Raw genomic sequence first — 25654 nt, forward strand, 5'->3', positions numbered from 1 at the left:
TAAGGCAGAAACAGAAAAAGTCTTGAGCCAAGTAAAAGGAAGAGATGGAAAGAGAATAAAAGCAAAAAAGCACTGATGGAGAAGCAGCTCACAAGAGCGCTGAGCAAGAAAGCTTTACAGACGAGGAAACAGCTCCTCAAAGGCTAATTGGTATGGGCAGCACGACACCCACAAACAACAGTGTTAGAAACAACTCCGGCCAGACCTGAAATGCAGAGTTCACAGGGTTCTCTTCACTTACTGGCTGCCCAGTCTCCCTTCCTATTCCCATCCCTTGCTACCATTCTTTTGACAATTACAGCTGACCCTTCAACAACACAAGGTTTTATAATTACTATATAATTTTATAGTCAGCCCTCCATACTCATGGTTCCACATCCAGGGATTCAACCAACCTTGGATTGTGTAGTGCTGCAGTATACATTGCATTGTGGGGAGGTGGGGAATCCACAAGTAAGTGGACCCGCACAGTTCAAACCCATGTTGTTCAAGGGCCAACTGTACTTGGTGAGCTGAAGGAATCAATAAATGAGTCTTAGGCAAGGTCTTAATAGTCTTCATCCTCCAAGGCTCTGGTGTTTTTGTTTCTCTATGACTTATGTTTCTCTGTGACTTATGCTCACAGTTTCTCTAGTCCCCCATAACAGAGGATGCCTCAATTGATTTGTCAATCCTGCTCCTCCCCAATTGCCCTGGACATCCCCATTAGAGTACCTCTACCTTAAACCCAACTGTTTTTTTCTAATCCAATCTATGTTTCATTTGCTCAGCTGATCTTTTCCTGGCGACCCTGGTCAATAGGACCTCTTTCCTGGAGAAGGAAATGGCAACCCACTCCAGTATTCTTGCCTGGAAAATCCCATGAACGGAGGAGCCTGGTTGGCTACTGTCCATGGGGTCGTGAAGAGTCAGACATGACTGAGCGACTTCACTATCACTATAACCTCTGTATTGCTCACTTAACATTAACCATATCTTTTATGTATCTTCAGATAGCTTGAACACTCTCATTCTTAAGGAATTAGTATTTCCTAGTCCCCTTTAAGTAATGTATGCTTGACGGGTTTGCTCACGTGCTGGATTCACAATACCTTGCTACTTCCTGCCAAAAAACTACTTCTGAAGGAAAGAAAAAAAACAAGACCTCCCCTGTCAAGTCTCCCCTTTTTCCTGCCCTGTTCCGTCTGTATGAGCTATACTGCACAGTAACAGCTCGTATACCTTCTTCCCTTATACATATAATGTTCATACATTTCCTTTCATGAATCCTGAGCTCTTTTAGAGCAGGGACGATCCTTAGTCATTTTCAAATTCCCAGTGTCTTGCAAGATATGCACTAATTTGAGTAGATTCCTTAAAAAAAAAAAAAAAAAACTAGGACTAAAACTACAATATGACCCAGCAATCCCACTACTGGGCATATACCCTGAGAAAAACCACAATTCAAAAAGACACATGTATTCCCAATGTTCATTGCAGCACTATTTACAATAGCCAGGACATGGAAGTAACCTAGATGTCTACTGACAGATGAATGGGATAAAGACGCTGTGGTACATATATACAATGGAAAGTTACTCAGTCATAAAAAGGAACAAATTCAGTCAGTTGAACTAAGGTGGATGAACCTGGAGTCTGTTATACAGAGTGAAGTAAGTCAGAAAGAGAAAAACAATTGTAGTATACTAATGCATATATATGGAATCTAGAAAAACAGTACTGATGAACCTATTTGCAGAACAGGAACAAGAGATGCAGACTGGTGGACACAGCCGAGGAAGAAGATAGTGGGACGAACTGAAAGCGTAGCACTGAAACACATACACTGCCATATGCAAAGCAGACGACTAGCGGGAAGCTGCTGTATGACACAGGGAGCTCAACAGGGTTACAAGGTGCTCAGTGACAACCTGGAGGGGTGGCATGTGGGGGTGGGAGGGAGGTTCGAGAGGGAGGGCATACATATACACTTATGGCTGATTCAAGCTGTTGTATGGCAGAAACCAACACAATATTGTAAAGCAATCATCCTCCAATTAAAAACAAATTTTAAAAAAGAAATATATATAAATAAATCAATGCCCCCTACATATCCTCATAATACCTTCACAAACAAGTAGATAACTATAGTTAGCCAGTTTATCCAAAACATTGGTTATTTTGGTATCTTCATCTCCAAATAAAAATTAGCAGATCAGTTAAACCCGCTGAATCATCTGACAATTCTTTATTCCTCAAAATGGGAAACGTGAAACAAAAGTAAACATATTTCAGTAAAAATAGAAGTTACAGTTTTAAACAAAAAGAATTTAGGCACTTAAAATGTCAGGAAAACAGAAGCAGTCTGAAAACGTTTATTATGAAACTAAAAATAGCACACTGAAGAAATCACAGGATTTAATGTTTATAATGTCTCCTTCTTTATAAAAGAAAAACTATGATCAAAAGTCAGATGAAAGTAGATACTATATTAAGGTGAATAAAATCAAGACTAAGTCACATGTTAAATCAGCTTTACACAATGCTGTGTAGTGAGGTTTTCTAAAAAGACTGTCATTAGTCAGTGAAATGTGGCTGATTTTTAGGAATTTAACAGTTCTTGGCAATTTTCTGGAAATTGCTCAAGGCTCCATTTTGCATGAACAAGTAACAGCTTCCTTATCTATACTCAACATCCCCCCAGTCAGACACTTTCCCATCAGCATGTTCTTTTTTAAGCTTACCTGTTTTTTTAATTGAAGGATAATTGCTTTACAGAATTTTCTTGTTTTCTGCCAAATATAAACATGAATCAGCCACAGGTATATATCGTGCTACCAATCAACACTCTCCGGAGCAGTTTCCTACTCTTGCAATTCCCATTTTCCCCATCTTCCCCTTACTTCTGCTCCCCACCCCATCCTGACCATCGTATCAGTATCTCCTCCCAAGGTCAGCATGACTTCTCAGTTGCTAAATCCAACAGATGGTGCTCCAGTTTTCACACAGGAGCATTCCACAGTGGTGAGTGCTTCTCCACGGCAGCAGGGACACCTGCTTCAGGCTGTCCCTCTCACATGACTAGCCACTGTGTCCATCTCCTGGACAAACTCAGCCTCTTCCACTTCTCTTTCTAGTTTCTCCACAGGCAATCTCACCCGTCATCTCTCCACTGATGGCACCAAAATGGTAAACTAGTCATCATTCAGCTTCCCCTTCTGCCAATCCATTGACTACTATTAATTACCACATCTGGCAATTTTGCCTCTAAATCTCCCTTTTCTCAGTATTTCTGCTAATGATATAAGGCTGTAAAAATCAAATAAGCTAACATGAAAGCACTTTCATGTTAGCTTAAAAAGGGGAAAAAAATTAAATCTGAGTATTAGTATTCATTAAGTTGAAATCTCCTTGAAAGCAAGGATTTCACAAGTTCATCTTTTTATTTATTGCACATTATGCATCTAGCTCAGTACTCTGCAAATGGAATTCAGTAAAGGCACTGCAATGAGTCACTTGTACTGCTTTAATACACATTCAACTCAAAGAGCCACACATTTAACGGCTTGTATTTCCCAAACCATGTCATCATTTGACTCCTAAGAGATTAGAATTTTAAGTCACTCTGTAAAGGATAAACTACATCAGGTACTTTTGATAAATATACTGCTACTTACCTAAAGTTTGAAAAAACTGTCACCTTTTTTTGGCCTAGCTTTCCTGAAAACATCCAAATCCCAGCCTGATGTCCAAAACTCATATAAAGTTTCTTGCTTCCCAACTGCTCATTTGAACAGGGAAAGTTTAAATATTACAGGAATATTTAAGCTGTAAGTACTCAAAAGGCAGGCAGAATGACTTCTTGAAAAAAAGTCCCTCTCTCATTTTCACATCTTGCAATGTGAGCTGGAGTGACATTCTGAGGAGGAACAGACACTGAGGTTTAAAAAGTACTGTTGCTCAAAAAAGTTCCCTAACTCTTGGTTATATGTACATTTAACTACAGCACCAGAATGCAAGATTGTCATCTAGTAGTATCTAGTAGTATCTCACCAAATCAATTCAAAAATCTCCCCAGAAAAAAAGACAGGCTCTACAGTGAGTGGTGCTGGGAACGCTGGACAGCTACAGGTAAAACAAGTTGGAACATTCCTCCAAACATATACAAAAATAAACTCCAAATTGTTTAAAGATCTAACGTAAGACAGGGCTTCCCAGGAGGCGCTAGTGGTAAAGAATCCATCTGCCAACAAAGGTGAGGTAAGCAATGTGGGTTCGATCCCTGGGCTGGGAAGATTCCCTGGAGGAGAAAATGGCAACCCACTCCAGTATTCTTGCCTGGAAAACCCCATGGACAGAGGAGCCTGGCGAGCTACAGTCCATGGGGTGGCAAAGAAATGGACATGACTGAGCAACACAATATAAGACATGACACCATAAAACTCCTAGAAAAGAACACGGGCAAAACACTCTTTGCATAAATCATAGCAGTATTTTCTTAGATCAGTCTCCCAAGGCAAAGGAAATAAAAATACAGTTCAGTTCAGTCTCTCAGTCATGTCTGACTCTGTGATCCCATGGACTGCAGCACTCCAGGCTTCCCTGTCCTTTACCATCTCCCACAGTTTGCTCAAACTCATATCAGTTGAGTCAGTGATGCCATCCAGGCATCTCATTCTCTGTCATCCCCTTCTCCTTCCTCCTTCAATCTTTCCCAGCATCAGAGTCTTTTCTAATGAGTCAGTTCTTCCCACCAGTTGGCCAAAGTATTGGAGCTTCAGCCTCAGCATCAGTCCTTCCAATGAATAATCATGGTTGATTTCCTTTAGAATTGACTGGTTTAATCTCCCTGCCAGTCCAAGGGACTCTCAAGAACCTTCTCCAACACCACAGTTAAAAAGCATCAATTCTTCGGCGCTCAGCCTTTTTTTTTTTTTTTTTAAATATTTTACTATTTTTATTTTTTTAATATGAACTTATTTAATTGAAGGCTACTTTACAATATTGTATTGGTTTTGCCATATATCAACATGAATCCACCACAGGTGTACACATGTGCCCCATCCTGAACTCCCCTCCCACCTCCCTCCCCTCGGCTTTCTCTATAGTCCAACTCTCACACCCATACATGACTACTGGAAAAACCACAGCTCTGACTAGACAGACATTACTTTGTCGGCAAAGTAATGTCTCTGCTTTTTAATATGCTGTCTAGGTTTGTCACAGCTTTTCTTCCAAGGAGCAGGCATCTTTTAATTGACAAATGAGACTTAAAAGCCTTTGCACAGCAAAAGGAACAGTAAGCAAAATGAAAAGACAACCTATGAGAGAAGTATTTACAAATGATGCAACAAAGGGTTAATATTCAAAATATACAAACAGCTCACATAACTCTATCAAAAAAAATTAAAATGGGCAGAAGACCTAAATGGACATTTCTCAGGAAAAAAAGACATACAGATGGCCAACACACACGTGAAAACATGTTTGACATCATTACCAGAGAAACGAAAAGTCAAAACCACAATGAGGTAGTGATGAGGCTCACACCTGTCAGCATGGCTACCATCAAAAAGTCTACAAATAATAAATACTAAAGGAGAAAAAAAAACCCTACTATTCTGTTGGTGGGAATGTAATTTGGTGCAGCCACTAGAGAAACAGTAAGGAGGTACTTTAAAAGACTAAAAATAGAACTACCACGAGACCCAGCAATTCCACTCCAGAAAAGATGAAAACTGTAATTCAAAATGAACATTTGAATACATATATATTAGCGGCACTATTTACAATAGCCAAGACATGGAAGCAACCCAAGTGCCTGTCAACTGATGATCGGCTTAGAAAGAAATTTTCTACATACTGATACTGGGCAATCCTAATTTAAACAAAATTGGAACCACTAAAAGGGTTGATATATAGTAGTTTATTTTACATATCCATATATTTACTTTCTTAGTGTTCTATACCACTTACTATTACAAATTATTAAAAGTAAATCATAAAAAAAAAGTAACTCATAAAAGGGAAATTTTTAAATTAGTATTTAATACTAGAGGAGACTAAAATAACATGAACGCAAAATGCCAGCTGGTATCATGGACTCAATCCTGGAACACAAAAAAGGGCATTCATGGAAAAATTGGTGATATCTGAACATAGTTTATAATTTAGTTAAGAGTATAGTATCAATATTAACCTTTTGTTTTGACACATGAACCAAGGTTATGCAACATGCTAATATTAGAGCAGGGGAGCTGGGCTATGGTATATAGGAATATTCCTGCAACTTTTCTATAAATCTATAATCATGCCCAAATTTAAAAGTTTTTTTTTTTTAATAGTACCCAGTCTAGTCACCCAAGCACTTGTCACCCACCATTTAAAAAAAAAAAACCCTCCCTAGACTAGATTTCCATCTAAATCACAACAGTCTATATACTACTCATTCACATGTTACTTTTCCTTCATTATACATATCATAATTTGTAATTATCTATTATTTATATGATGACCTGTTTCATATTCTTTCCTCCCTAAAGGCAAAAATGGCATCAATTCTGTTCTCTGCTGCATTCCCTTACATGCATACCTTACATGCTGTCTGACACAGAATAGGAATTAAAGGCTCTAAGTGAGCAATTAACTAAATAAGGAATTATTAAACAGGACAGCAGAAGAGCACACAAGCAACGAGAAAATCGTTGGGACTTTTTGGGGCTCTGACGCCCCAAACCAAGCAGGGATTGGTTTTCCCCATCCATCCTTCCTTCAAGAAGGATAACATTAAGTCATCCAGTGCACACAGCTCACAAGCCCAGTAACTGAGACCCAAGGACACTAGGTGACTTGTCACCCCAACCCCGTACATCCAGTGTACATCTCCATACATCCAGCCTACACCCAACACCGCCATCTTACTACAGAACCGACTCTTTTTACAGAAAAAGAACGAACTAGGGAAAGACTAAAAGGAAAATGCCAGTGACTGAAGAAGCCTTACTCATTCCTAAGTGTTAAGAACTGCATAAGAACACTCCAGAACACAAAAGAACAGTCTATACAGTACATTCCCGCGTCGCCACACTTATTCCCAGTAATAACCTTCTAATACACAGTTTTAAGAGCAACTCAGCAGCACCCCTCAACTCCTGAAACAAACCTGGGGAACCAGAAAAGGTTATCATCAAATGACTGCTCTCCTGGCCACTCAAACAAAACTCCACTGTGACAACTATTCAGCCAGCCACCAAAGAGAGGCAGTATAATATAACGCTTGGATAAGAGAGCTCTAGATTTTCACAGGCGGGTCTGATCACAGCTTCCCCTCTTACTTGCAGTCATCTGGGGGCAAGTTAATGTGTCCAAACAGCAATTCTCTCCAGCTATAAAATGGGAATAACTACCACCTTAGAGAGTTGTTAACAGTTTTAGAGATACTATGCAGAAACTCTTCGTAGGAAACCTGGAATGTTATAAAGACTCAGTGTCAGCTGCTTGTCATCTTATTCCGCTACAATCAATTTCACAAGGCCTATTCCCTCTCAGCTGACACTTATTGAGCCTTTATAACATTCCAGGTTTCCTACGAAGAGTCTCTGCATAGTATGTTAACAACTCTCTAAGGTGGTGGTTATTCCCATTTTACAGGTGGAGAGAACTGCTGTTTGGACACATTAACTTGCCCCCAAATCATGGCAAAGAGAAGCTGTGATTCTCTCTGCGATTCCTAGCTGACTCAGTGGTAAAGAATCCCGCTCGCCAATCAGGAGACAAGGGGGTTCGATCCCTGGGTCGCGAAGATCCCCTGGAGGAGGAAATGGCACCCCACTCCAGTGTTCTTGCCTGGAGAATCCCGTGGACAGAGGAGCCTGATGGGCTACAGTCCATGGGGTCGCAGAGAGTCGGATACGACTTAGCGACTAAACAACAAAACACACAATAGCTTAGAGCACTTTTTCCAAAGCCAGCCTGGACAAACCAGCTCAATGTTTCTGGGCCTCGGGTTCCCCATCTGTGAAACGGGCTGGATCATTCCTACCCCGCTCGAGTTGCTCGGAATTACCCATTCCATTACCGGTGCATAATTAAAATATACCTAGGGAAAAGTAAACCTTCAACTCCCAACCCCAGACAAATAGGATTCATCCCAGGCCCATCGCCTCCGATCGCGGCCAGAACAAAAACCAAGGTCGACCCACCTCATATCCCCCAATCTCTCCTCATGGCCGGCAGCAACACACCCCCCGCTCGCCCCTCCAGCCTGGGTTTCGGAAACCGCAGGGGTGTTTCCTCCCGAGGACCGTGTCAGAGCCCGGCTAGTGAAAGTGGCCAACCTCCAACCCACCCCGCCCCCAAAGCGCCCGGAGGGAACCCCGCGCATCCTTCCTCCTCCGGACAACTCGGCCGCTCGGGCTGCGGTTCCCCCCGGGTTCACGTGGGCTCTGCGGCCTCGGGCCCCACCTCACCCGCTTCCCAGATCCCACGGCGGCACCTCCCACCCTCGCCGCGGGGCGGCCCGGTACCCCCGCACCGCCGGGCTAGGCGGCGACGTCGGGGATCCGGGGCCTCCAGGCCGGCCGCATCCTTCCCCCGGGCCAGGGTCGCCCGTGGGGAGCAGCCCTTCCGCACGCGGAGGCCCCGCCGTGCCCACAACGAGTGCCGCACTCACCGCGACGCCGGGGCCCCGGTTCCTCGGACCCACGCAGGCCTGGGTTGCGCCCCCAGAGCACTGGCGCCCTGGGCCGCCTCCTGGGGACCCTGACGCTGCCGCCGCGGTCGCACTGCGAGGAGACGGCCGTCTGCTATTCGGTCCGCCGCCACCGCCTCGTCCCAGACCCGGCCGCGGCAACAAGCGCGGACTCGCACCCCGGCGCCGGCAGACCAGCGTCTGTTGAGCCGAACCGCCCGGGACGCGCACCCCCGGCCGGCGCTCGTTGCATATGCAGAGAGGCCGCCGCCCATTGGCCCGCGGGCGGTGGCGCGTGCGGGGCTGGGCCTATCGAATTCCGGCCGGGAGCGCGGCGGGCGGCCGGGGGCGGGGCGGGGTTACTACGGGTCATTCGCCCGAGCCGCGGCGGACGGGACCCAGCCGCAGCCTGCGCGGGGCGGGGGCCGGTCGGCGGGGAAGGGCTGGACCGCGGCGGCGGGGGAGGGGAGCCGGACTGTGCGGCCGGGACGTGGGTGGAGGAGGAGCCGTCCGGCTCGGTCTGCGGGAGGGCCCTTCCCCTAGGGTTGGAAAGACCAGCGCCTCGCCCCTCCCAAAAACTACAAACGCAGATGTTGCTGTAATCTATAAATCTTAATATAGCTCTGGAAAAAAAGTGCGCCATTATCTTCCTTCTTAACTGGATTATGTGTTTCGTTCTTGCACAGATTTGTCAGATTTTGGAAAATAAAATGATTTGGGGAAATGTCTGAAGCGAGAGGGGCTCAGGAATTCAAAGCAGGTTTTTTATTCTTGCTTTGGCTTCACCGAACCCAGCAAATAGCCCATCTCCCCTCGATGCACTCACTCTTTATACGCATTGTAGGCAGACGCTTTACCGTCTGAGCTACCAGGGAAGTCATATACAAGATTGATACTTGTTTTCTAAAGGATAAAGTTGACCCCTCAGTACTATTTTTGGACTTCTTTTTATGAAGCTGAACGCGTTTCTGTATTTTGAAGAGTTTGCCATTATATTTCACTTTAGACACTATTAATGGGGAAAAGAGTGCAGGTAGACTGCCTTCCTGCAAGCCAACAAAGCAAAACACAAATGACTAAAATAACAACTACAATACACTATTAAAAAGATGGCTTTCATTACGCAAGCTGTAGTGGGGTTGAGCTTTTTTTTTTTCTCTCTCTCTCTTTAATTCAACATATTATTTAGTGGTCTGTGAACGAAGTTATAACTTTTAAGTCAGACTCGATTCCACAAGAAGTAAAACATTTGGAGGGTTTCATTTTGTTTTGAAGTAATGAAGGAGCTAGAAATAGCTACTTGAATAGTAAACCACCATGCTATGCAAAACTTATCTTTAAAGTAGGTGAAAGGTGACGTGCATGAGCCAGCCTTGGGCAAAAGCAGGGGCTCGATTTCTCTTGGGAAATCTGTGAAGCCGCCTGAACTTGCGCTGTCTGGAGTGATGAGTCGAGGAGCAAAGAAAGTTCACTCACCTTGGGCCCCAAGCCAATTTAACTACCTAAAGGAAAGGATCCCTGACCCAGGAAACCTGCTCTTCTTGCTAGAGGAAGAGGTTCAGTTGCTTCCTAATCTGTCGAAGCCCTATCAAAGGATTAAGTCCTGAAGATTTCTTACCCAAAAGACCACCATCATTCTGCATGCTGAGCAAAGTATACCATCAAAGTGGTAGTTCTAGAACCAGGAAAAGTCTCTAGAAAATAAGTAATTTCCAAGGCAGGAATCTTTTTTTTATTCCCCATCAATAATCATAAAGCAGACTTGTAGAATTCCAGCAACATCCTAACATCTTCATTATCTCTTTCGATATTACTAGTGTATGTGTGTGGCTAAGCAGCTGTGTGGGTATGATATATACTTTTAAAAGAAAATGTTCCTTCTAAATTCTCATCCTGTTTGCTTACAGTAAACAGTAATATTTCCAGTCTCTATGATGTTTTGTTGTTTAAATAAAATAATACATGCATAACTGCTCTTCTTTTAGACAGGTTTTCAGTATATTTTTATTTACAGCATCTGAAAGAATAAGGGAATTTGGTTGTATTTCCCTTTTTTTTTTAAGGAAAACTCAATTCAGAAGCTGTAATGCCCAACTGAATGAAAACATCCAACAATTCCTTTTACAGTTTTGTTATTTCTCCAAATTGCAGGACTGTTGAGAGGAGACGTCTTTGTAATTTTCATGAATACCTAATGATTGTCTTCTGTGGAGGGGCCCAGAAATAGTTTGTGATTGTAGAGCAAATGATATACTATTAGCATTTTTCATCATCAGTAAAATGTAAAACCAGAACCAGCTGATGTTTAGAAGTTCAACAGAAACTTTTTTTGTTCTTTCATTTCTGGTAGATTAGGAGGGGAAGACATTGGAGAAGGAAATGGCACCCCACTCCAATGTTCTTGCCTGGAGAATCCCAGGAACAGGGGAGCCTGGTGGGCTGGCGTCTATGGGGTCACACAGTCAGACATGACTGAAGTGACTCAGCAGCAGCAGCAACAGGAGGGGAAGACAGTGATTGATGGGCTTTCAGGGTAGCGCAGCTGATAAAGAATCCACCTGCACTGCAGGAGACTGCCGGAGCCACAGGTTCAATCCCTGAGTCGGGAAGATCCCCTGGATGAAGGAATTGCAACCCACTCCAGTATTCTTGCCTGGAAAATCACATGGACAGAGGAGCTTGATGAGCTATAGTCCTCAGGGTCACAGGACTGGAGCTACTGAGCACGCACACACATACGAGACAGTGACTGAAGTGATGTAACAGCCCTAGACCTCTGAGTTAAGATGGCTCTGGCCTCAAGGAGCAGAACATCCAACAACAATCAACTTAGATTATGACATTTATGTACCTCACTTAAATATAACTCAAGAGGCAGGGCAGATCTAAGATGGGTTCAAGGACTCTGCCAGGTCACTGAGGACCTGAGTCTTTACATCTTTCACTCTGGCTTTCTCCTTAGACCATCACACTCACAGATGGCCACCACAGTTTCAAGTGTCACATGAGAACACAATAGTGTGTAGTCAAAGAATAGGAGAATGTTTCCTAAATGTCACTTCTAATTAAGGAGGAAATCCTTTCTCCGAAAGCTAATAACTGAGTGCTCTTCAAGTCCTATCGGCCAGAATTGGGTCATATGGTCATATTCTAGCTGCAAGGTAAGCCAGGAAAAATCAGCATTTTTGGCCTTTATAGTGGAAGGTGGACTCCATCAACACAGAAATAGCCATGGAAAGGAATAAATGTGAGAAGCCCTAATCAACAGTGTCCACTACGGACATCACTGGAAATTACCCATCTCTGACTAAAAGTGGCTAAAACAATAAAATTATCTCTTATGTCACTGAAAATGTCCAGAGGAAGGCAATTCCAGGATTTCTTCATAGGGCTCACTGGTGTAAGAACCCAGCTCCTTCTGTGTCTTTACTCTGCCACTCTCGGTGTTCATTTTCTTTCTCTTCCTGGTAACAGAATGGCTGCAACTGCTCCGAGCATTTATTTATCTATTTGACTGTGTCAGGTCTTAGTTGCAGAACATGAGATCTTCACTGTGTCACGCAGGATGTTTCGTTGGAATGTATGGGCTATCTAATTGTGGCACGACAGCACGGGCTTAGTTGCTACACTGAATGTGGAATCTTAGTCCCCCAACCAGGGATCGAACCCATGTCTCCTGCATTGCAAAGCATTTTCTTAACCACTGGACCACCAGGGAAGTCCCTCCATTGTTTTTTGTTGTTGTTGTTTGTTTTGTTTTGTTTTTCTCCATTGTTATCTTTACATAATATTCCATCCAAAGTCAGAGAGGAAAATTGGCTTCTACATGTCAGTACATGTTTCTTATCTTCCAAGATGTACTCAACCCACTTCCCCTAAAGCAGTAACTATCAAATGAAATTGCCCTGATAAGCTTAGCTCAATCATAGATCATTCACTAGGAGAATGGGAGAGTATATTTTAACAACTGGGGACAGAACATCATTTGACCTTTGGTTCAAAGCATGTCTCATATTTTGAAGTACAGGGTCCCACCCAAAAAAGTATCAACCTCAAGCTGACTCCTTAGCTGGGCCTTTCAGAATTATTTGAGTTCTGTCAGGTGGCATGCATATGGTAGCACCCAAGGATCCTATAGTCACATGCCCATTGCTGCCACTCTGCAGGAAAATGGGCTTCTTATTTGCAGATCAGAGTTATACAAGATGCCATGAAGGCAAATCAGATACTCTGTGAGCCCTCCTCAGATTGTGGAGCTAGCAAGACTCAGAAAGCAGAATTGGAAGACTCGAGCCTGGGTTACATATTAAACCCAATAGGGACAAATTATTGCCTTACACTCTGGTAGAGAGAAAGCTCTAAGATAGAGATCCACAGATGCTGTCAGAATGTCCTGGACTCGAGAATACCTGGTGGTAAATTCAGGGTGTCAGCAGAATCTGCTACAGGTGGACAATCAACAGTGTCTGCCTTTTGTTTCAAAAAAAGCTGGAATGTATTTCAAGAAATTGTCTAATTACTGAGTTTCAAGGAAAGAATCAGAATAATTCTAAGCGATCCTGTGTATCCCAATCCTGTGGTCCTTCTAGGAAGCCCTTTGCTACCCAGGTATCAGCTCAGAAAGGAAGTATATGGTTGATCACGGGTTGAGACATCACACTGGGAAAACTTCATATCCACTGTAGACTATAAAGATCTCTAGGAAGTGACATTATAAAACTCAACCTCTTTCCATGACATAGGATTCTGTAAACACTCTAGTAATGTGTTCTTTCTTCAATTTAGGGTAGTTCAACTTTGTTCCACTTTAGTGATTGGGAACCTTCCTTTTGGGAACCTATCAGGGCTTCCCTGATACGTTAGAGTTAAAGAATCTGCCTGCAATGCAGGAGACCCTGGTTCAATTCCTGGTTCGGGAAGATCTCCTGGAGAAGGGATAGGCCACACACTCCAATATTCATGGGCTTCCCTTGTGGCTCAGCTGGTAAAGAATTTGCCTGCAATGTGGGAGACCTGGGTTTGATCCCCGGGTTGGAAAGATCCCCTGGAGAAGGGAAAAGCTACCCATTCCAGTATTCTGGCTTAGAGAATTCCATGGACTCTATAGCCCATGGGGTCACAAAGAGTCGGACACGACTAAGCAGCTTTCAAATTCATGAAATGCTTTAAATTCCACTTTTACTTCTTTCTTTTCCAGGCTAGACTATCTTTTTTTAAAAATCTTTTCCAAATGACCTGTTTTATCTCTCTTTAGTCATTTTTATTTTTCTTCTCCCTTCTTCATTTCCTGAAAGACAAAACAGAATATCTAAACTATAGCAAGGGCCTGAAAATTGTAAAATATCTTTAAAGAATCCATTCCAAGTTCTTGCCTGTCAGAATTTCATTAAAATAGCCTAAAATTAATTGACTTTTTAAAGTGATCACATATTTCTTTTTATTCCCAGTTCATTTTGATTAATGATAATTTCCAGTTAAGGCAGTGAACATTTCTTAGCTATATATACTTCAGTTCAGTCACTCAGTCATGACTGACTCTTTGAGAACCCATAGACTACAGCACGCCAGGCTTCCCTGTCCATCACCAACTCCCAGAGCTTGCTCAAACTCATATCCATCGAGTCGATGATGCCATCCAAGCATCTCATCCTTTGTCATCCACTTCTCCTCCTGCCTTCAATCTTTCCCAGCATCAGGGTCTTTTCTAGTGAGTCAGTTCTTCACATCATGTGGCCAAAGTATTGGAGCTTCAGCCTCAGCATCAGTCCTTCCAATGAATATTCAGGACTGATTTCCTTAATGATTGACACATACTTATATGCCTAGGCTTCCCTGGTGGCTCAGACGGTAAAGCGTCTGCCTACAATGTGGGAGACCGTGGTTCGATCCTGGGTCGGGAAGATCCTCTGGAGAAGGAAATGGCAACCCACTCCAGTACTCTTGCCTGGAAAATCCCATGGACGGAGGAGCCTGGTAGGCTACAGTCTATGGGGTCGCAAAGAGTCGGACACTACTGAGCGACTTCACTTTCACTTTATACGCCTAAAAATCTCTTCAAATCCATTGTTGGACTTGTTTACTTTTTTATGAATGAGTCTCTGAATACTTAGCTTTTATATTATAATACTTTTATTAAACCTCTGTAATTTACCAACTCATATGACTTTCCTATCCATCTTTTAAGTATATCTGTAAAGAACTCTGAATTCAGGCAGTTATATTAAGCTGTCCAGTATAGTTAGTTTTCTGTTATTTTTCAAATATATTCTGGAATAGAGACTCTGCTGCTGCTGGTGCTGCTAAGTCGCTTCAGTCATGTCTGGACTCTGTGCGACCCCATAGACAGCATCCCACCAGGCTCCCCCGTCCCTGAGATTCTCCAGGCAAGAACATTGGATTCTATATGTGATTAAAAAGAGAGAGAGAGAAAACCTAGAATATCAGCTAGAATTAATTTTGGCTGCATGTAACTGAAAATGCAAAATAAGTGGCTCTAATATGAGAAGGTTACACATATTCTACAAATAAGGAGTATGAACCAGATACTCCAAGGTTAGTACAACCACTCCATGAAATTATTGTGTGTGCTTAGTTGCTCCGTCATGTCCAACTCTTTGCAACCCAGTGGACTGTAGCCCGCCAGGCTTCTCTGTCCATGGGGATTCTCCAGGCAAGAATACTGGAGTGGGTTGGCATGCCCTCCTCCAGGGGATCGTCCCAACCCAGGGCTTGAACCCAGGTCCCCCACACTGTAGATGGATTCTTTACCATCTGAGCCACCAGGGACCCAGAATGGTTCTCTCTTTCTGTTCTGCTATTCTCGGTGTGTGGCTTCTTCATATGTGACTTCCATATTCAAGGTCATAAAATAGGTGTTAGAGTTCCAGTCATCACACACACATGGCAGTTATCAAGAAGGAAGAAAAGAAGGATGTAAAAGGCAATAGAGCATTTTTAATAATAGAGAGAAACTTCTACATTTTTCTGATAAAGAACCTTCATATAATTGTGAAATAAGTAAATAACCCCTAAGCCTTCTCCTTTCATGAACTGTCTTATTTCTTTTTAGAGTTCCTTATTGAACTTCCTTATTGAACTTGGACAAGGAGATACCCCTCGTCCAAGGTAAGCAACAATGGCTGCGCTTTGCTGGAGCAGCCATGAAAAGATACCCCACGCCCAAGGTAAGACAAACCCAAGTAAGACGGTAGGTGTTGCAAGACGGCATCAGAGGGCAAACACACTGAAACCATACTCACAGAAAACTAGTCAATCTAATCACACTAGGACCACAGTCTTGTCTAACACAATGAAACTAAGCCATGCCCGTGGGGCAACCCAAGATGGGCGGGTCATGGTGGAGAGATTTGACAGAATGTGGTCCACTGGAGAAGGGAATGGCAACCACGTCAGTATTCTTGCCTTGAGAACCCTATGAACAGTATGAAAAGGCAAAATGATAGGATACTGAAAGAGAAACTCCCCAGGTCAGTAGGTGCCCAATATGCTACTGGAGATCAGTGGAGAAATAACTCCAGAAAGAATGAAGGGATGGAGCCAAAACAAAAACAATACCCAGTTGTGGATGTGACTGGTGATAAAAGCAAGGCCCGATGCTGTAAAGAGCAATATTGCATAGGAACCTGGAATGTCAGGTCCATGAATCAAAGCAAACTGGAAGTGGTCAAACAAGAGATGGCAAGAGTGAATGTCAACATTCTAGGAATCAGCGAACTCAAATGGACTGCAATGGGTGAATTTAACTCAGATGACCATTATATCTACTACTGCGGGCAGGAATCCCTCAGAAGAAATGGAGTGGCCATCATGGTCAACAAAAGAGTCTGAAATGCAGTACTTGGATGCAATCTCAAAAACGACAGAATGATCTCTGTTCATTTCCAAGGCAAACCATTCAATATCACAGTAATCCAAGTCTATGCCCCAACCAGTAATGCTGAAGAAGCTGAAGTTGAACGGTTCTATGAAGACCTACAAGACCTTTTAGAACTAACACCCAAAAAAGATGTCCTTTTCATTATAGGGGACTGGAATGCAAAAGTAGGAAGTCAAGAAACACCTGGAGTAACAGGCAAATTTGGCCTTGGAATACGGAATGAAGCAGGGCAAAGACTAATACAGTTTTTCCAAGAAAATGCACTGGTCATAACAAACACCCTCTTCCGACAACACAAGAGAAGACTCTACACATGGACATCACCAGACGGCCAACACCAAAATCAGACTGATTATATTCTTTGCAGCCAAAGATGGAGAAGCTCTATACAGTCAGCAAAAACAAGACCAGGAGCTGACTGTGGCTCAGACCATGAACTCCTTATTGCCAAATTCAGACTGAAATTGAAGAAAGTAGGGAAAACCACTAGACCATTCAGGTATGACCTAAATCAAATCCCTTATGATTATATAATGGAAGTGAGAAATAGATTTAAAGGCCTAGATCTGATAGATAGAGTGCCTGATGAACTATGGAATGAGGTTCGTGACATTGTACAGGAGACAGGGATCAAGACCATCCCCATGGAAAAGAAATGCAAAAAAAACAAAATGGCTGTCTGGGGAGGCCTTACAAATAGCTGTGAAAAAGAAGAGAAGTGAAAAGCAAGAGAAAAGGAAAGATGTAAACATCTGAATGCAGAGTTCCAAAGAATAGCAAGAAGAGATAAGAAAGCCTTCTTCAATGATCAATGCAAAGAAATAGAGGAAAACAACAGAATGGGAAAGACTAGGGATCTCTTCAAGAAAATCAGAGATACCAAAGGAACATTTCATGCAAAGATGAGCTCGATAAAGGACAGAAATGGTATGGACCTAACAGAAGCAGAAGATATTAAGAAGAGAGGCAAGAATACACAGAAGAACTGTACAAAAAAGATCTTCACCACCCAGATAATCACGGTGGTGTGATCACTGACCTAGAGCCAGACATCCTGGAATGTGAAGTCAAGTGGACCTTAGAAAGCATCACTATGAACAAAGCTAGTGGAGGTGATGGAATTCCAGTTGAGCTATTCCAAATCCTGAAAGATGATGCTGTGAAAGTGCTGCACTCAATATGCCAGCAAATCTGGAAAACTCAGCAATGGCCACAGGACTGGAAAAGGTCAGTTTTCATTCCAATCCCAAAGAAAGGCAATGCCAAAGAATGCTCAAACTACTGCACAATTGCACTCATCTCACATGCTAGTAAAGTAATGCTCAAAATTCTCCAAGCCAGGCTTCAACAATACGTGAACCGTGAACTTCCTGATGTTCAAGCTGGTTTTAGAAAAGGCAGAGGAACCAGAGATCAAGTTGCCAACATCTGCTGGATCATGGAAAAAGCAAGAGAGTTCCAGAAAAACATCTATTTCTGCTTTATTGACTATGCCAAAGCCTTTGACTGTGTGGATCACAATCAACTGTGGAAAATTCTGAAAGAGATGGGAATACCAGAACACCTGATCTGCCTCTTGAGAAATCTGTATGCAGGTCAGGAAGCAATAGTTAGAACTGGACATGGAACAACAGACTGGTTCCAAATAGGAAAAGGAGTTCGTCAAGGCTGTATATTGTCACCCTGCTTATTTAACTTATATGCAGAGTACATCATGAGAAACGCTAGACTGGAAGAAATACAAGCTGGAATCAAGATTGCCAGGAGAAATATCAATAACCTCAGATATGCAGATGACACCACCCTTATGGCAGAAAGTTAAGAGGAACTACAAAGCCTCTTGATGAAAGTGAAAGTGGAGAGTGAAAAAGTTGGCTTAAAGCTCAACATTCAGAGAACGAAGATCATGGCATCCGGTCCCACCACTTCATGGGAAATAGAAAACAGTGGAAACAGTGTCAGACTTTCTTTTTCTGGGCTCCAAAATCACTACAGATGGTGACTGCAGCCATGAAATTAAAAGACGCTTACTCCTTGGAAGGAAAGTTATGACCAACCTAGATAGCATATTGAAAAGCAGAGACATTACTTTGCCCACAAAGGTCCGTCTAGTCAAAGCTATGGTTTTTCCTGTGTTCATGTGTGGATGTGAGAGTTGGACTGTGAAGAAGGCTGAGCATTGGAGAATTGATGCTTTTGAACTGTGGTGTTGGAGAAGACTCTTGAGAGTCCCTTGGACTGCAAGGAGATCCAACCAGTCCATTGTGAAGGAGATCAGCCCTGGGATTTTCTTGGAAGGAATGATGCTAAAGCTGAAACTCCAGTACTTTGACCACCTCATGGGAAGAATTGACTCATTGGAAAAGACTCTGATGCTGGGAGGGATTGGGGGCAGTAGGAGATGCTACAATTATAGCATGTATTGAGACAAAAATGGTCCTGACCTTCAGGAAGTTTATACCCTAAGGTAAGACATTATAATAAATAGAAGGGGGTGACAGAGGATGAGATGATTAGATATCATTACAAACTCAATGGATATGAGTTTGAGGAAACTTCAGGAAATAGGGAAGGACAGGGGAAGGTTTGCATGCTGCAGTCCACGGGGCCACAAAGAGCATGACTTAGTAACTGAACAACAACAACAGTAAATAAATAAAAATAAAAAGATAGTTCCAAAGTTGGAATGCTCTTCCGACATTTAAACAGGATGACTGGGAGAAAAGAGCAATAAAGAATTTTCTATAGGGAGGTCAGGAAAGACAACTCTGAGAGGTGACATTTAAGCCCTCATGAGGAACTGGCTGATATTTTTGGCAGGAAAGTCATCTTGCCACTCAGAGAGCCTCTCCCAGAAACTAAGAACATATTCTTGTGGACATGACCTGGCATTTTTAGAAATCCTGCTCAGTTTGCAGAATCCATAAATATTATAACAAGGAGCACAGTCCCATCACCCCAACGTCCATTAGATCTTGCTTTGTCATTTAAGGCATTGAACTCAGTGTCAAGTGCTCTGGGAAGCTCCCAAGCAAGATTATTTGTCCCATTCTCTCTGCTTTGTTCATGCTATTGGTTAATCGGTGAGGCTTCCTTGGGTTACAAGGAACAGAAAATGCACATTAAACTTGCTAAAACAAATAAAGTTTATTGGTTACGAATTAAAGGGAACATATATGCCTTCAGGGATAGTAAGACAGGGTTCCAAAGGATTAGAAAGAGGGGCTTTAACTTTCTTCATTCCTCAGATCTACTTCCTTGGTGATGGCATTTTCTTCATCCTGACCCTCCCCTCCCCCGATCTCTAGGACAGCAAGATGGCTGGAGGTTCTGGAAGACTCCTATCCCACTGGAAATTCCAACTCTGCTACAGAAATCTCATTTCCTCTTGAGGAATTATATGTCCCTCCTTGCCCAACGTGTCCACAACAGTACCTGCTGTCTGTCCAGACCTGACTCACTCGCTGCATCCAGGATCCGAGGGTGGAGGTCACGAGGGAAAATGTTGGAAGGTGGGTGTAGATGACCCACAGGGAAATCAGAGCGTGTCCAATAAGAGAAAGGTGAAAGCAAACAAAAGCACCAGGTTGCATTACTATGAGATTAGTGCTTCTTGCGCCGTATTAGGTCAGCTGTGTTTATCTTTCTCTAACTGCATGATGAGCTGTTTGAGAAGAAGTACATTTTCATCTTCTTATTCCCTAAGGTCTGTCTGCTCTACGTGCTGATAGACAATACTTGCGCCAAGTGAGCTCAACAGATATTTGCTAAATTCAACTATTGAATCCTGTACACTCATGCGAAGAATAGAGGGGTACATACACCAGCCATGGTATTTACAGTACATTTAAATCTCTCACAAAACATCAAACTGTAATTTTTTTAAATTTGAGAGACTGTCCTCACACTACATTTGTTTCAGTTCTTGCTTCTGTGATACCTACTTTACTGTTTTCTTTAAATTAATTATTCATTTTATTACTTTTTTTTGGCTGTACTGGGTCTTAGTTGCTGCGAGGGCTTTTTTCTAGTTGCGATGAGTGGGGGCTACTCTCTAGTTGTAATACACAGCCTCGTCTAGGGCTCCCGGGCTTCAGAAGTTGCAGCACCTGGGCTCAGTAGCTGTGCCTCCCCAGCTCTAGGACCCAGGCTCAGCAGTTGTGGCACACGGACTTAGTTACCCCATGGCATGTGGGATCTTCCCAGACCAGGGATCGAACCTGTGTTTTCTGCATTGGCAGGTAGATTCTCTACCACGGAAGCACCAGGGACGCCCCTAGTTTATCTTAATAGTCATTCTTTCTACAGTGAGTTCATTCCTATATATATTTTTTCCTCAATCATATATTTCAATCCACATTTAATTTCCCATTTGGTAAGTCTACAGATCACTTCTAGTCTACTAAAGGTGTGCTCTGTGAGAGGTAGCATCAGCATCACCTGGTTGCTTGTAAAGAAAAAAATTACAAAATCTCAGTCAGGTGCAATCCCAGACCTACTTGAACCACATCTGTATTTTAACAAGATTTTTCAGAGGATTCATAGACAACATTAAAATTGAAGAATTATCAGTCTCCTGCTCTACACTAGCACTGTTGTGTATGTAATTTAAAATTTTCTGGCAGCCACATTAAAAAGTACAAAGCAAATAAGCCAAATTAATTTTAATAGTATATTTTTTATAATTCAATCTATCCCAGTTATTATCATTTCAACTTGTAATCAGCTTAAAAAATAATTAATGTGACACTCTTTGCGGTAACTCATTTAAGCCTGGTGTTTATTTTGTGCTTACAGCACATCTCAATTTGGACTAGACCCCTTTCAGGTGCTCAACAGCCATCTATGGTTGGTGGCCACTGCATTAATCAGCATAGCTCTGGACTATAAGATGCATGAAAACAATAGACCACATCGTTTCACTCTCCACAGTGACCCAGTGCCAAACATAGTGCTTGACAGGTAACAGGCACTCAGTAAATGTTAATTGAATTAATACATTTGAGTGGTTGTTGTTGTTCAGTTAGTAAGTCCTATCTGACTCTTTGTGACTCCATGGACTGCAGCACTCCAGGCTTCCCTGTCCTTCATTATTTCCCAGAGTCTGCTCAAACTCATGTTCATTGAGTCAGTGATGCCATCCAACCATCCTGTTCTTTGTTGCTCCCTTCCCCTCCTGCCCTCAATCTTTCTCAGCATCAGGGTCTTTTCCAGTGAGTCAGCTCTTCCCATCAGGTGGCCAAAGTATTGGAGCTTCAGCTTCAGCATCAGTCCTTCCAATGAACATTCAGGGTTGATTTCCTTTAGGTTTGACTGATTTGATCTCCTTGCAATCCAAGTGACTCTCAAGAGTCTTCTCCAACACCACAGTTCAAAAGTATCAATTCTTCAGCACTCAACCTTCTTTATGGTCCAACTCTCACATCTGTAGCTGACTACTGGAAAAACCATAGCTTGGACTATATGGATATTTGTCAGCAAAGTAATGTCTTTGCATTTTACACTGTCTAGGTTTGTCATAGCTTTCCTTCCAAGGAGCAAGCATCTTTTAATTTTCTGGCTGCAGTCACCGTCCATAGTGATTTTGGAGCCCAAGAAAATAAAATCTGTCACTGTTTTCACTTTTTCCTCGTCCATTTGCCATGAAGTGATGGGTCTAGATGCCATGATCTTAGTTTTTTGAATGTTGAGTTTTAAGGCAGCTTTTTCACTCTTCTCTTTCACCCTCATCAAGAGGTTCTTTAGTTCCACTTCATTTTCTACATTTGAGCAGAGAGAGATTTAAAATATTTAACTAGCACAATGAAAGTATTGACCAAATAAAATCAAAATGGACCCAAGATGTAAACTGTCAGTAATTCCTCACTGAAGGGGAGTGGCATAATATCAGCCATCCCTCAGTATCTGCAAGGGATTGGCTCCAGCAGTCCTCTGTGGATACCCAGATCCAAGGCTGCTCAAATGCCTTATATAAAATGGTGCAGCATTGTGCATACAGAAAGCCCTTGGTATCTGCAGTTAGTGGAATCCGCAGAAGAGAAACTCACAGAAAGCAAAGGCCAATAGTATGGGAACTGGTCCAATCCTTTCATATCTCAAATGAGAACCTGGAGTCCCAACAGATGGGTGGTGTCTGCTTGGTGGTTTAGTCACTAATTTGTGTCCAACTCTTTTGCAACCCCATGGACTATAGCCCGCCAGGCTCCTCTGTCCATGGGATTTCCCAGGCAAGAATACTGAGTGGGTTACCATTTCGTTCTCCAGAGGATCTTCCTGACCCAGGGATCGAACCCACATCTCTTGCACTGCAGATGGTCTCTGCATTGCAGGAGGATTCTTTACTCACTGACCCACCTGGGAAGCCTGGATGTCTACTTAGTTACATATTTTTGTATTACATACACTACGATTTAGACAAGCAGGTCTTAACTTCCAACCCCGAGAGCTTTCCACTATATTAATGCATTCATTCATTCATTCAGTGAACAACCACTGCATGAAAAAGCATCAGGCTGGACAGTGGGGAAGAGATGTAAAGAGGAATAATATTCATGTGCTTCCAAGAAAACCAGTTAAGGTCATTTTCATTTTCAATGAAACAGAAACCCAACTCAAACTAATTTATATGTGCGTGTGTGGCTCAGCTGGTAAAGAATCCGCCTGCAACCTGGGACACCTGGCTTTGATCCCCGGGTTGGGAAGATCCCTGGAGAAGGGAAAGGTTACCCACTCCAGTATTCTAGCCCAGAGAATTCCATGGACTGTGTAGTCCATGGGGTGGCAGAGAGTCGAAAACAACTGAGAGCCTTTCACTCTCACTCTGGGTGTATGTGATATTCGCTCAGTCATGTCTGACTCTGCAGCTCCATAGACTGTAGCCCACCAGGCTCCTCTGTCCATGGGATTCTCCAGGCAAGAATACTGGAGTGGTTTGCCATTTCCTTCTCCAGGGAATCTTCCCAACCCAGGGATTGAACCTGGGTCTCCTGTATTGCAAGTGGATTCCTTACCCACCAGGGAAGCCCAAATTTATATAAAGAACAACATTTATTAGTCATATGATTGAAACTCTACAGGTAGAGCTGGCTTCTCATGCAGCTTCCTCCAGATTCAGGTGTCAGCAGGCTCCTCCATTTTTCTGCCTCTCTGGAACTGTCTTTCTTCCTGAGTTGACTTCTTAATCCATGGCTACCCTCACCCTAAGCTACTCTGTGTCAAATCACCAAATCAAGCCCGAAAGAATGATTATCTTTTTCAAAAGTCCTAGGAACATCTTTCATCATGTTGGCCATGACTGGGTTAGTTGCCATCACTACCTCTAAAACAGCCCATACCTGTTGGGAGACAAAATATTCTGACTCAAGTTAGTCACAGCCCATCCCTAGAGCTGAGAGTGGAGTCAGCAATGGTCAACCCCAGCCAGGGTTTGAGTGAGGAAGGACTTTGAGTAAACGTGCTTCAGGTGGGGGAAAGCAAGCTGATGTTCAAAATACAATAACATCTACACCAGGACCTACATTGTTCCATTTCATTACCCCACTTTTGAGAAGGTAAAAATTAATCCCAAATACCCTCCTCTGCACTCTTCTCTTTATCTTCCCTCCAATTCTTCCTTCTTTTCTTTCCCTCTTTCCACTGTTTCAAAAGTAGAAGCATCAGGTGAACAGAATTGAGACTTACGGTCAAAATCAAAAAAGAGAAGTCATTTTAGTTTTTCTCTGTTTCTCCTCTAGATCTTGAAAAGCTTTATCATTTGCATTTATCTTAGTAAAGAAAGTTTTTAGTCTAGAAATTTTTAATGAAGTAAGGCTATGCCAGAACATTCATTCAATTTTTTAAAATGCTGAAGATTGTTTATTTTTGCATCTTGCTAGTTTATTCTCATTTATATGCTGAGTCTCTAATGATCTTGTGAACATTACTAGGATTCATACACAAATATAAAAACATTTTATATATTATCTATTTTATATACTTTGTACATAATTTCTAAATCACACCACCCTAGTAGTCCTTATGTGGTCACACTTTGCTTAGGAGCATATTTCTCAAATTCATATAAATTGTGGAAGTGTCAAAGCGTTAACCAAAGTGAGTACTTGATTTATCACACCTGTGTGTAAACAGCTGTAATTCAGTTCAGTTCAGTTCGGTCGCTCAGTCATGTCCGACTCTCTGCAACCCCATGAATTGCAGCACGCCAGGCCTCCCCGTCCATCATCATCTCCAGGAGTTCACTCAAACTCACGCCCATCAAGTCAGTGATGCCATCCAGCCATCTCATCCTCTGTCATCCCCTTCTCCTCCTGCCCTCAATCCCTCCCAGCATGAGAGTCTTTTCCAATGAGTCAACTCTTCCCATGAGGGGGCCAAAGTACTGGAGTTTCAGCTTTAGCATCATTCCTTCCAAAGAACACCCAGGTCTGATCTCCTTTAGGATAGACTGATTGGATCTCCTTGCAGTCCAAGGGACTCTCAAGAGTCTTCTCCAACACCACAGTTCAAAAGCATCAATTCTTCGTCACTCAGCTTTCTTCACAGTCCAATTCTCACATCCATACATGACCAATGGAAAAACCATAGCCTTGACTAGACGGACCTTTGTTGGCAAAGTAGTGTCTCTGCTTTTCAATAGGGGAAAACCTAACTGTCAGGAAAACCTGACATTGGGAAAGAGTCCCTCTTCATTTCTATATGTTTCTGGCAGAAGTACTAGTCATTAACCCTTGTCTGCACTGGCCACAGAACCTGCCTATCACAACATCCTATCTCCCCTACCCAGCCACTGGGTCAAGGGCCATGATATGGTCCAAGAAGACCCAAGAAGAGTCTGTTCCAAGCATTTTACACCTGTATTCTCAGAAAGAAGCTGAGTTGGGATGATACAAGCATAAAGTTTGCTGAATCCAGATCAGCTCTGTCTTGGAGGCCATCAAGCAACCCAGTACAGCTCAGGAAAGAGACAGTGGTGAGAAACCCCAAATCTAGTGGTGCTTGAGCCCACTCCTATTCTTTCCAGTTAAATAAGTCAGTACCTCTGTGTGTGTGTGTGTGTGTGTGTGTGTGTGTGTGTGTGAGCTTACTCTCAG

At 42.8% G+C, this 25654-nt stretch overlaps 1 protein-coding gene across 1 annotated transcript in view; it reads right to left on the minus strand.

Annotated features, from left to right (window-relative positions):
- ACSL3 (acyl-CoA synthetase long chain family member 3) overlaps positions 1-8898 on the minus strand; it is a 75091-nt gene extending 66193 nt beyond the window's left edge. Inside the window, exon 1 of the mRNA XM_070385942.1 lies at positions 8651-8898. The gene's annotated coding sequence lies outside the window, so the exon portion shown is untranslated. The remainder of the gene's footprint in view (positions 1-8650) is intronic.
- Positions 8899-25654: the final 16756 nt, after the last annotated feature.

This window comes from Bos mutus, chromosome 2, assembly GCF_027580195.1.
Source record: "Bos mutus isolate GX-2022 chromosome 2, NWIPB_WYAK_1.1, whole genome shotgun sequence".
Lineage (NCBI taxonomy): Eukaryota > Metazoa > Chordata > Mammalia > Artiodactyla > Bovidae > Bos > Bos mutus.